General features: G+C 37.9%; 1 non-coding gene across 1 annotated transcript; it reads left to right on the top strand.

Moving 5' to 3' along the window:
• The first annotated feature begins 9078 nt into the window (after positions 1-9078).
• On the top strand, positions 9079-9185 carry LOC127116204 (small nucleolar RNA R71). The gene has a single exon (XR_007801175.1). It is a non-coding gene; the product is annotated as a small nucleolar RNA R71 (small nucleolar RNA).
• Positions 9186-13806: the final 4621 nt, after the last annotated feature.

Genomic DNA, 13806 nt, shown 5'->3' on the forward strand with positions numbered 1-13806 from the left:
TTTTCATTCTAGCGAAATCACATTAAGCCCTTTATCTTTTCGCGCACATAGTGGAGTAACCGGTTAGCGATTCTGATCCCTTTTAGCTAGAAGTTCTGGTACATAAGTTGGATAACTTCGTTATTTAGTCCATTGCAAATTGCGGGGGATCGGATCGTAGTCCGCCCTACCAAGTTCAGCACCAGAAACCGCTGAACCAACTCACAATGGATCGTTCATACAATGTTTTTGTAGGGTCCGCAACCTTTGGATTAAATGATCGGGTAAGGATCACCTAACTTAATTAGTGCATTACCTGATTTTTAATATATTGTTTTGGGAATCATTCACTTATTCATCGGCTCTCCACGTAGTTGCTATTAAGATGGTGCCGACTTCTCGTATAAACTACTCGGGGTTACTATAAAACTAAAAGTTCAAGGAATTGGTATAATAGGTACTTAGCCGATCTAACATGTTGAGGTTTTAGAGTGTTGGGGCGGTAATAATTTTTGTCTTAATTTTACTCAAGTTTGATAAAATAAGCAACCTTTATACTTATTGAGTGTGTTGATTTTTGTTATGGCTCAGAAAATTGAGGGGAATAGATAATAAAAATTTCACACTAGGGACTCGACTTGAAATAAATATTATATATTATATATATATATATATATTATATATTATATATATATATATATATATTATATATATATATATATATTTTATATAAAAGGGAAATAACAATAAAGGGAAAAAAACTACTGGAAGAGGAATGTTGAAAGAGAAGTAATCATAACTGAAACAAAGTTTTCCCCCCCACACTTAAATGAAACATTGTCCCCAAGTTTTCAAAGAAGACAAAAGAAAGGGAAAAGAAAAGGGAACCCAACTCAATTCTGCCTCCGCTTTGTTCTCGGACCCGGTGATCGTTGACGAACTTCCAAGTCATCAAACCTGTTGAGCAAGTCAGTGAACCGCTGGTCGGTTATTGCATTCCTCGCTTCCTTTATTGTTGCATCTGGCGCATCAGTTGCATCTTTCGTTATTCTGCGCATGCATAACATCAATAGCATCCATGATGTCTTCATTGTTGCTGGCCTTCTTCTTCGACGACGTCGGGAGGATGGACCAGTTGCATTATCGGAAGGGTTAAGCGGGGCTGACTGTTGTTCAGGACCTTGATCACCTTGCTCCATTTCCTCAAACTCGTCCTGGAGCGGGTTTGCTTGTGTAGGGTCGGTAGCTTCGGGAGCATTCAGATCATAGATGAATCGGTCGGGGTTGGTGACATCTGTGAGGGCAATGTTGGGCAAAACAACGCTTGGGACTTCTTGGTTATTCACCATAAGATAATACCTTCCGCCTACCCTATTTTTGATTAAGCGGCTGGAGCGACAATAGCTTATATCCATAAATAGGGGTGGCAGAGATTGCAAATTTTGAAGCCGGTCCCCTAGATTCAGACCAAGTGCTATGGTGGTTATTAATCCTCCAATCACAAAAGGTTGGCGGCCTCTAGCACAAAGGGTACGAATATGGTGAAGTAAAAAAGAAGCGGCGTTTACCTTTGTATCCATTTCAAAGACGCAGTGGAGGAAGAATACCGGATAGTGGGGTTATGTATGTGTGAAGCAAGTAGTGCATCCCAGTTATTGGTTTCCACACCGGATATTTTTCTAAAGAGGTCGAAGGCGTTTATGTGCCACTGTGAGTTCGGAGGGATTCTTGGGTGGACTTGGCCTTCTACAGGAAAGTGTAGCATGGCACTCAACTGTTCCTGGGATAGTGAGTACTCGGTGTTGAACATGCGGAAATTTGCGGTACCGGTTAAGTACTCGTCTTCACCGGTTGGAGTGGTGTATGAATAAGAACTTAAAATTCTAAGGTGAGTGATGGGTATGTAGGGTGATTTGTGTGCAAAGAAAATTAAATCAGAAAGCGAAGTAGCCATTGCACACCTTGAAGTAATCCTAATTCTTGTAAACAATTTAAATCAGGATACCTGGTAGATACGACACCTCGTTGTTGGAACCGAACGAACTGCTCTCGTTGATAGTTATCATCTTCAGATCGGAAGATAATATTTCCGAATTATTGGTTCTCCGCCATATTGGTAGGTAGGTAAAAGAAGGAAAAGAGAATGAAATATATTGTGTAGAAGTGGTTTGTTGGAGTGATGTGGTGTAGGAAGAAAGATATTGTAGGTATTTATAGGAAAAGTTTTTGGAATTGGGAAGGTGAGTGGGTGAGAGAAAAATAAATGTGGATGAATGTGAGTGGGATGGAGTAAAGGTGAGTTGAATGGAAAAATGAAAAGATGGGAGCAACGGTCATGTCCCCAACGGTCACTAACGTTCACCTATTCTGAAGCTGTCACGCTCGTGACAGAAGGTGTTACGGGCGTCATGTGCATTTGCGTGATGACCGTGATGGTTGTGTGACGCTCGTCACACCAGTTAGCTTGCAACGGTCACTGGCGCTCGTGACTGCTGACGTGGGTGCTTCATAAAATTTTTTTATTAATTTTTTTTTGTTTTGTTTATTATATTTGCTATTGTTATATTTTTGAATTGCCATGTATGCTATTCTACTACACACCATAGTGTATATATATATTTTTCTCTAATAGGCTATGTAAGTAGTAGCATATAGTGAATATCATTACTGGTAATTGTAGATATTGCATAAATCAAAATAAAATAAAATAAACCAATAATGCCAATAGCTTCAATAAATATAATGTAACATTTAAAGACAAAAGAAAACATGGAAAAACAAATATTAAGATTAAAAGCAATGTTAAACGAAACTATAAATTGCCTAAAACTAAAACTAATTCACTAAAAACTTCTAGCCACTTGTAGGATCTCTGGCCGGAGGAGCAAAGGAATTGACACGGTTTAGCAACTCGTCGAATTGATTTGTCATACTACTCATGTATCCCAGAAATTCATGTCCCATATTAGTTAACTCTTCTCTAATGGCATCTTGTTCTGACATCAAGGCTTGAATGACGGTGTTATAATCAGTTCCGGGCATATGATGTCTATGATCAGGTATTGCCGATTCTGCGGGCGGGATAGGATGAGGTGGAGAGGCAACATCATGGTAACCAGTTGGTGTCTGTGGATCAGACTCAACATAAGGAATCTGGTCGTCACAAATCTCATAGTCTTGGATGGATTCAACAGATCTAACAGGAGAAGGTATTCCATTCAGGTTGTAGAGCCAATTATTTCGGTTATGGACACTAGTCATCGGACTAGGCATGGTGAATAGGTAAAAAGCTTGGTTATTAATTATTAGTTCAAACTCTTCAGGTCCAAGGTTTCCTATAAACATAGTGTTGAAGAGGAAAGGTATATTCATAGGCTCAATGCCACAAAAAGGGTTCAAGTCAAGCATGGGTTGGCGCAATCCAATAGCATTAGCAATCATAGTTATCAATCCTCCTATTAGGATCGGTGCACGGTCATCTTGAATAAGGCGGTCAAAACTCGCCAACATATAAGTGGCACCATTCACTGGACGGTTCTGGGAAGCACAAAATATTATGAAGAGTTCATCACGTGATACTGTGGTAATGTTTGATTTCTTCCCAAAAAGAGTGTGTGCTAGGATCTTGTGGAAATAACGAAAAGCCGGGTTATGTATGTTTCCAGAGAGAAACTCATGTTCCTCGGGGTCGTCATTACCCGTCAAACTTCCCCAAAAATGCTCAAGCTCTCTATATTCAAAAAGGTCTTCTTGGCTCATGGTGAATGTATCAAAAGAAGTAGGGAACCCTAAAAGGTTAGTAAATTCTTGAATGTTATACTGATACTCCATGTTGAACATCCTGAACTGAATGAAACCTCGGCTTATTCCTTTTCCATGGTTTGGTAGATACATCAGGGAGCTAAGGAATTCTAGAGTTAGCCTCCGGTAAGTGACAAATTGTCTTCGAATAGGAGTGGTTTCCCACCCTATTTGACTCAGCAGATACAAGACACTCTCTCTTAGTCCAAGGGCAGTCATTGCCCAATCATCAACATAAAAACTTGGGTGCATCTCTCTATCCGCTAGTTCTTCAAATTTTTGTCTCTGAGCTCTCCCTCAGAATTTGATACCCATACGATCAATATGTCCCATCAGGTTAATGTTAACTAAAGAAAAGAAAAACAAGAATTTAGTCAGGATTTGGCCAGATGCCGAAAGAAAAAAAAAAGAAAAGTTTTATAAAATAAATGAAGAATGAATACTGAATAAAATAAAAAAGAATAGAAAATAAAATAGACAGTTGTGGGTTGTCTCCCACGAAACGCTTTGTTTAATGTCGCAAGCTCGACATAAAAGTATTAAATGTTAATCTATAAATTTTGGAGACAATACGTCTAAGTGCAGGACTTGCGAGTCTTCATTGTTTTCATCATAGTGATAATGTTTCAGACGCTGCCCGTTTACGATAAATGCTTCAATAGATTTTCCTTTAATTTCCACAGCCCCACTAGGAAAGACATTAGTGACTTGGAAAGGGCCTGACCATCTAGAGCGTAGTTTTCCTGGGAATAACTTAAGTCTAGAGTTAAACAAGAGGACTACATCGCCTTGTTTGAAAGTTTTCCTTGATATGCGTTTATCATGCCATTTTTTCGTTCTTTCTTTGTAGATTCTGGCATTTTCGTATGCGTCTTGTCTAAGTTCCTCTAATTCGTTTATATCTAGGATTCGCTTTTCACCGGCGACCTTATAGTTTAAATTAAAATTTTTAATAGCCCAATAGGCCTTATGTTCTAACTCTACTGGGAGGTGGCAAGATTTACCATAAATAAGCCTAAATGGGGTTGTTCCTATGGGAGTTTTGTAAGCGGTTCGATATGCCCATAAAGCTTCGGGTAATTTTGATGACCAGTCTTTCCCTGATGTAGCGACTGTTTTTTCCAACATCTATTTAATTTCTCTGTTAGATACTTCCACTTGTCCACTAGTTTGAGGATGGTAAGGTGTTTCTACTCGATGTTTTACGCCATACTTAAATAATAATTTTTCGAGTATCTTAGATATGAAATGTGATCCACCATTACTGACGACTATTCTTGGGACACCAAATCTTGGAAAGATTATATTCTTAAAGAGTCTAGTTACTACTCGTGTGTCGTTTGTTGGAGAAGCTATAGCCTCAATCCATTTTGATACGTAGTCAGCCGCTACGAGTATGTACTTGTTACCGAAAGAAGGTGGAAAAGGTCCCATGAAATCTATTCCCCACACATCGAAAATTTCTACTTCCAAAATGCCCTTTTGTGGCATCTCGTCACGTCTAGATATGTTTCCTGTGCGTTGACACCTATCACATTTCTTGACAGCAGCATGCACATCCTTCCATATGTTTGGCCAATAAAGACCGACTTGTAGGATTTTAGAGCAGGTCTTGGATGTACTTGCGTGTCCACCATAAGGAGCGGAATGACAATGTTGGATTATACTTTCTACCTCTTCTTCAGGTATACACCAACGGAAAATACCATCGGGGCCTCTTTTGAAAAGTAAAGGGTCATCCCAGTAATAATGTTTTATGTCATGGAAGAATCGTTTCTTTTGTTGGTAGGATAAATCAAGTGGAACCACTCCGGCGGCTAAATAATTGACAAAATCAGCGTACCATGGTGTAACGCATACAGCCAAGGTGGTCTCTACCTGTTCATCAGCTCTATTTTCTTCCAAATTAGCTATAAGTTTATCGTACGAGAAATCATCATTGATCGATGTTCTTTCCGGTTCCAGGTTTTCAAGTCTAGAGAGGTGATCTGCTACTACGTTTTCAGTTCCTTTTTTATCTTTGATTTCCAAATCAAATTCTTGTAGCAACAAGATCCACCTTAGAAGTCTAGGTTTAGCGTCTTTTTTTGTTAAGAGGTACTTAATGGCAGCATGGTCAGTGTAAACGATTATTTTAGCTCCGACCAAGTAGGAACGAAATTTATCTAGTGCAAATACTACTGCTAAAAGTTCTTTCTCGGTCGTGGCGTAATTCATTTGTGCTTCATCTAGAGTTCTACTCGCATAATATATGACGTGAAGTTTTTTATCCTTTCGTTGTCCTAAAACAGCGCCTACGGCGTAGTCACTTGCGTCACACATTATTTCGAATGGTTCATTCCAATCCGGAGTCTGCATTATGGGTGCGGAGATCAATGCTTATTTAAGTGTTTGAAATGCTTCTAAACATTTATTGTCGAAGATGAATTCAGCATCTTTCATTAATAATCCGGTTAAAGGTTTAGTTATTTTAGAGAAATCTTTAATAAATCGTCGGTAAAAACCGGCATGTCCTAAGAAGCTTCGTACTTCTCTCACAGTTTTCGGAGGTTGAAGGTTTTTGATTACTTCTATTTTGGCTTTGTCTACTTCAATTCCTCTATTTGATATGATGTGTCCTAAAACAATTCCTTCTTGTACCATAAAGTGACATTTTTCCCAATTAAGTACTAGGTTTACTTTTACACATCGTTCTAGAACTCTTTCTAGGTTTTCAAGACATTCTTCGAAACTTTGTCTGCATACGGAAAAGTCATCCATAAAGACTTCCATAATGTTTTCGAGAAAATCGGTGAATATTACCATCATGCACCTTTGGAAGGTTGCAGGAGCATTGCACAAGCCAAACGACATTCGTCGATAAGCGAAGGTACCAAAAGGACATGTGAACGTTGTCTTTTCTTGGTCATCAGGATGAATTGGTATTTGAAAGAAGCCTGAGTAGCCGTCTAGATAGCAGAAATGAGAATGCTTGGCTAGTCGTTCTAACATCTGGTCTATGAATGGTAAAGGAAAATGATCTTTTCGGGTTGCTTTGTTTAGCTTCCTATAGTCAATGCACATTCTCCATCCCGATTTGATTCGTTTGGTTATAGTTTCTCCTTTTTCATTTTCGATCACGGTTATACCCCTTTCTTTGGTACTACGTGTACAGGGCTAACCCATTTGCTATCAGATATAGGATATATGATACCTGCCTCTAATAATTTCATTACTTCCTTCTTTACTACCTCACTCAGGATCGAGTTTAGTCTCCTCTGATGTTCCCTAGAAGTTTTATAGTCTTCTTCTAGCATGATGCGGTGCATACAAATAGAAGGACTTATCCCTTTAAGATCGGTGATGTTGTATCCTAGTGCGGTTGGATATTTTCTTAAGATATATAGGAGTTTTTCGGTTTCGAGTTTTCCTAGGTCTGCATTGACTATCACTGGTCGTTCAAGTTCTGAGTCTAGGAATTCATATCTCAGATTTTTGGGAAGTGTTTTCAGGTCGAGGGTTGGTTTCTTAAGGCATTATGTAGGATCCGATGTTATTGCTAAACATTGGTTCAGTCTGTCTTCTACATGACAGTCAGACAATTCGTCATTTTCTAATTTTGTTTCTTTTATGCATTCATCGATGATATCCATGAAGTAACATGTGTCTTCTATTGCAGGTGCTTTCAAAAATTTGGAAAGAATGAACTCAATTTTCTCTTCTCCTACTTCGAAAGTGAGTCGTCCTCGTTTTACGTCTATGATGGCACCGGCGGTTGCTAAGAATGGTCTTCCCAATATAATGGGGGTAACTTCATCTTCTCTTATGTCCATAATTATAAAATCGGTTGGGATGTAGAATTGACCTATGCGCACGGGAACGTTTTCAAGAATTCCTACGGGATATCTAACGGAACGATCTGCTAATTGCACAGACATTTTAGTTGGTCTTAATTCTCCCATTTCAAGTCTCTTGCATATGGACAAGGGCATAACACTGATACTGGCTCCTAAATCGCATAGAGCTTTGTCTATGACAAATTTTCCTATGTGACAGGGTATAGAGAAACTACCAGGATCTTTAAGTTTAGGAGGCATATTTTGGATTATCGCGCTGCACTCAGCAGTGAGTGTAACGGTTTCGCTATCTTCAAGTTTCCTTTTATTAGAAAGAATTTCTTTTAAGAACTTAGCATATGAGGGCATCTGTGTAATAGCTTCTGTAAAAGGAATGGTGACGTTTAATTGTTTCAGTAGGTCAACAAATTTTTTAAATTGGCCCGCGTCTTTGGTTTTAATAAGCCTTTGAGGATAAAGGATAGATGGTTTGTAAGGCGGTGGAGGTACATAAGGTTCTTTCTTTTCTATGGTTTCCTTGTTACACTCTTCCTTTTCCTTAGGTTTACTTTCTTCCTCAGTTGACTTTTTAGAGTTTTGGTTCTCAATCCTTGGGTCAGACGGTCCTTCTACCTCTGTTCCACTTCTTAATATAATTGCATGAGCGTGGCTTTTCGGGTTAGGTTAGGGCTGTCCAGGAAATGTACCAGTTGGGGCAGCAGTAGGCGCTTGTTGTTGAGCTACTTGTGAGATTTGTGTTTCCAGCATTTTGTTATGGGTAGCCAGGGCATCTACTTTACTTGCTAGTTGTTTAATCTGTTCGTTAGTGTGTACATTCTGGTTTAAGAACTCTTTATTGGTTTGCTGTTGAGAAGCTATGAAGTTCTCCATCATGATTTCCAAGTTGGATTTCCTAGGAACGTTATTGTTAGGTGTAGATGGGGCCGGCTTTTGATATCCAGGAGGTATAGCTGGGGCTTGACTGGGAGCTTGACCTGGTGCGTATAAAGCATTATTACTTTTATATGAAAAATTAGGATGGTTCTTCCAGTTCGAGTTATAGGTATGCGAGTAGGGATTTCCTTGATCATAGTTCACTTGCTCTGCTTGGATTCCTGTTAGGAGTTGACAATCTGTAGGAGTGTGACCTTGAATTCCACAGACTTCGCAATTTTGAGTTACGGCAACCACGGTGGCTGGAGGTGATACATTTAAACTTTCAATTTTCTGGGCAAGAGCATCCATTTTTGCATTAACATGATCAAGGCTACTTATCTCGTACATTCCCCCTTTTGTTTGAGGTTTTTCTACCATCGTTCGGTCTCTTCCCCACTGATAATGATTTTGGGCCATGCTCTCGATAAGTTGATAAGCGTCAGCGTAGGGTTTATCCATAAGCGCACCACCTGCGACGGCGTCTATTGTTAACCTTGTGTTGTATAAGAGACCATTATAGAAGGTATGGATTACTAACCAGTCCTCTAAACCATGGTGTGGACAAAGTCTCATCATGTCTTTGTATCTTTCCCATGCTTCGAAAAGAGACTCGTTATCTTTCTGCTTAAATCCATTTATCTGGGCTCTTAACATAGCTGTTTTGCTTGGAGGAAAATATCGGGCAAGAAAGACTTTCTTCAACTCATTCCATGTGGTGACTGAGTTGGAAGGAAGAGACTGAAGCCATCTTCTAGCTTTATCTCTTAACGAGAAAGGAAAGAGACGAAGTCGAATTGCCTCTGAAGTGACACCATTAGCTTTAACAGTATCAACGTATTGGACGAATACGGATAAATGAAGGTTTGGATCCTCGGTAGGATTTCCAGAAAATTGGTTCTGTTGCACTGCCTGCAACAGCGAAGGTTTAAGTTCGAAGTTGTTTGCTTCGATTGCGGGTGAAGCAATACTCGAATGCGGCTCATCTTGTGATGGAGCGGCGTAATCTCGAAGAGCACGAGCTGGTTCTTCCATCTCGGGTATCGGCGATGGAAGAAGATTTTTGAGATCAGGAATTTCGATTGGAGGAAGATTATTTGCAGCACGATACTCCCGAATTCGTCGTAAGACTCGGAGATATCGTTCAACATCGTTGATTCGTAAGTAGTACGGTTCGCCTTGTGAGCGAGTGTGTGGCATACAAATCAACGAAAGACAAGGGAAAAATAAAAATTGCCTTAGTCTCTACAGCGTAACAGAAGAGTTACGATATCGACTAAATAAAAGTCCCCGGCAACGGCGCCAAAAACTTGATCACGACTTTATGAGTCTATTGGGGTATTAACTGCAAGTACACAGTCTAATCGCGTAGTTTTAAAAGATATCGATCCCACAGGGACTTAATGAATCGATATACCGTTTTTCTAAGGTTACTTCGTAAAGCTAAGGCGGATGATACTTTGTTGATTAGGGGGAAAAGTAAAACTAAAATCGGATCTAGATTAAATATCAAAGACGCGGATATCGGTATGTAGTTCGTCGTAATTAGGGAATCAAATCTTCGTTGGTTTCTTAGTTTTAAAATAAGTCTTTTCAGTAGACACTATTGATTAAAAATCTTTTCTCAAACTCTCGCTCAGTTGAATCAGACTATGACTTTATATTAACGTACGCTCTCACTATTTAGTTAAGTCTAAAATCACTTTTTGAAAGCAATAGAATCTATAGAAACTCTTTTTATTAAAATACTAACCGTTTAAACACCCTCGTCTCAAACTCTCGCTCTGTTGACTTAGATTATATGATTAAACTTAAATGCTTAACTCTCGTCCTCACATTTAACCTTTAAAAATACTTTTTGAAAATGATTAGAATTTAATTAACTCTAAAAATTGCTTTCGCCCTGATTTAAAGTTAATGTCCAATTTACACTGTCCAGTTAAAAGCTCAAACCGTCGTTCTATTGATTTTAACTTCTTTATGTTTTTTTTACTCTCGTACAAAAACTTTGGTATTAACTCTGTAAATTGAGACCATAAAAAGAGTGACTATATTTTTTAAAATAAATTTAAACCAACTTAGTTTTGATTCCTGTATTCCGCTTACTTTACATACCGATATCTAAGTTTATTTAGCCGGACATGCTAAACAAGCCTAAACAATAATTATGCTTAAATACAGCCATATCAGACAAACAATATAGATAAACAGCAGTACAGAGCATATATAAATTAAAACAATAAATTAATGAACCTGTAAAATTAATAGAAATCTTGGTTGTTCCCTAGCTTCGATGCTTGAACACTCCACCACAAACCGGTTGGATTTGTTCTTCACAATCTTCGTTCGGACAGGAAAATAAAGGCGAAGGAATAAAATACTATGACCTAACGTAAGGTTAGATCCAGTAAAAACTACACAATAGTTTCCGGTGTAGAAACTAGTGTGAAAGAAAATAAATTCAATGCTTTGGAAATTAACTAGAAAAGAAAAGGAAATAAAAATGCTAAGAAAGTAGAATGCTGTAAAATATATTGCTGTAAAAGCTTGCACGGCAGAAAAAAGGAGAGGGACTAGCCAGGGCACCACTTAAGATCTATTTATATTCATCCATCCTGTAACCGTTTCCCAAAAGTTCCTTCCGTAGGTTCCCTCGTGTGTCAACGAGTCAAGCGAAGAAAAAGGGTGAACGTGCTTCTGTTACGCGTCAAAGCCAAAAAAATAGGAGTGGGGTGTGACGTCCGTCACACCCTGTGTTACGCTCGTAACACTGAGCAGAGGGGCGTGACGCTCGTCACACCTTGTGTGGCGGTCGTCACAGCATCACAGCGCTTCTCCTTTGTAGTTGTGGGCTGGGCTTTAGTGGAATGCTTTTCCTAGAGAATCCTCTTTTTGCACCCCTTTTCTTTCTTTTTCACGTATGCTTCAAATAATGTTACCTGAAATAAATAGAAGGAAAATACCAAGTAATATCGAATAATATAAAATAAATTGAATCAAATGATAATATAATTTAATTAAATCGAGTCCAAAAATGTGATATTATTTCATGTTATCAGATGGTTTTACTCGTTATATCCAATTGTCAGCAATTGCCTATTCTTGTTGACTAGTTATTGTTACCCGTACAATATCCCTCCTGAGACGTGCATGACGAAACATTACATGTTTTTGACATGCCTTATTCTAAGACCGTTGAGTGCAAAGGCAGAAATAAATGTTTATTTATAATCTTTAATTGATGATATGAATAGGTTGTGGATTGTAGAATGGACTTATGATGTGTCTCATAAACAAAACTTTAATATGCGAGCTGCTTTGATATGGACAATTAATGACTTTTGTGCATATGACATATTGTCTAGTTGGAGTATATAATACCCACTAGTCATATATCTAGAATAACAACTAATGGTTTTAATAATTGATACTGGATACTGTAGTGGGAAATTCATGATTGTTAAGCTATTGACAAGCTAAAGATCAATTAACAAGAGTCGCCACCGCAATTTTATTGTTTCCAAGGAAAAAGGGAAAAAATGCGAACAAAACCCAAATAGTAAGAAGTTTTCAAATAAAAACTAATAAAAGTCAGAGATCACAGGTAAGGGGGTTGGTTACAAAGAGGGAAGATGTTAGCACCCAAAGTGTCCTAGGTACTCCTAGGGAGCCCTTTTGGTGTGCATATGTATTTTGTATAAAGTGATATTTACAAACAAATAGAATGGGGGAATGAGAGAAGAATTTATTAATTATATTTTTGTGTTTGACAAGACCTTCGGTCTCGTGCCTACGTACCAACATATAAATGAGGGATCAAAACCTCGTAGTTCATGCTATAAATTTCAAAGTGAGTATGTTGGTTTTAGCAAAATTTAATTTGGAAAGGCACAAAGGCCTGAAAATGGTTTGAATGGGTTAGTTCTTTTTGGCTTTTTTGAGAGTTTAAGTCAAGTATAGTTAAGTTTATTTACAAGTTTGATTTAAGAAAATAAGTTTGAAAATGCAATGGCATAAGGCCAAAGTTTCTACCTTTTTGTAAAAGTGGTCAAAGTTTAGAACAAAAATAGTGGTTCACACAAAGAAGATTTTAAAAATGGAGGGAGAGATTTTGAAATTAAAGAAATGGGGAGAAGATGAAGAGACTACCCTATGCATAAGAATTTAAAAGTTTAAAGTTGAAAAGATCTAACCAAATGGGAACAATCTAATAGACAAGTATGACAATAAAAACCCAGAATTCCCTTGGACTTTTTAGAATCAAACAACACACAAATGCACAATTATATCAATCTTGAAGAGCAAAGGCATCAAATAAAGATGGCCTCTTCCCAGCTTATCCACTTCATGATCTTTTTCAAAATGGCCTATGTAGCAGATGAAATCCACAAGTCACAAGTTCAAAATAACAGCTTAGCAAGGATCAATGTTGCAGATGAATCTGGAGAGATCTTGAATGATGTATCAGATGAATTCAAACTTGCAAGTTCTTGGTCTCTCAATAAATTGGCATTGGCCAAGTCCATTAGCAAAGGAATGTTGCCTAAATTCTAAGTCCAATTGGGGAGATCAAACAACAGTCCACTCAAAAAGTCTTTTAGGGTTTTTGTTATTATTATGTACATTCATGGTCAAAGACCACACAAACAAGAAAAGCAACAAAGTATATCACACAATATGGTCCAAGTGGACAAAGTGAAAATTGCATAAATATAAACAATTAGAATGATATGTATAATGACAAATGATAATAGAGCAATAAAGATAAATTGCATTCAAAGTAAAAACTTGAAAGTAAAAGTTAATGGTTAGTAAGTCAATAGTTAGTTTTATTTTGCTTTTTGATTTCAAGACATTCTTTGGAGAACACTCAACCCACTTACCACAAGCATGGATCCTTGAACCAAAACATCTTCCAAAGGAAGGAAAGAAGGCTAAGTTTCCACACAATACCATGGAAGATGGGAGACTTACAATCTCACTAACTAGAATGATTATGCCTTTTATGTCACAAATTTAGTGCTATGTTAAGCAATCGTAATTGGACTTATGTAGAAGTCACAACTATTTGAGACCGGGCAATAAACTTTTGGTGTTAATGCATGTTGGAGACATAATATTAAGAACTATGCTCATTAAACATACCACACACAAAAAATATGCAAAGGTGTAGCCTAATCTCATCCATACTCATGTTAATCTTTCAATCAACTAACATTAGAATTTTTGAGATGTCATTGGCCAATGAAATGAATGGATGAAGAAGGGGAATTAGATG

Source organism: Lathyrus oleraceus, chromosome 1 (assembly GCF_024323335.1).
Source record: "Lathyrus oleraceus cultivar Zhongwan6 chromosome 1, CAAS_Psat_ZW6_1.0, whole genome shotgun sequence".
Lineage (NCBI taxonomy): Eukaryota > Viridiplantae > Streptophyta > Magnoliopsida > Fabales > Fabaceae > Lathyrus > Lathyrus oleraceus.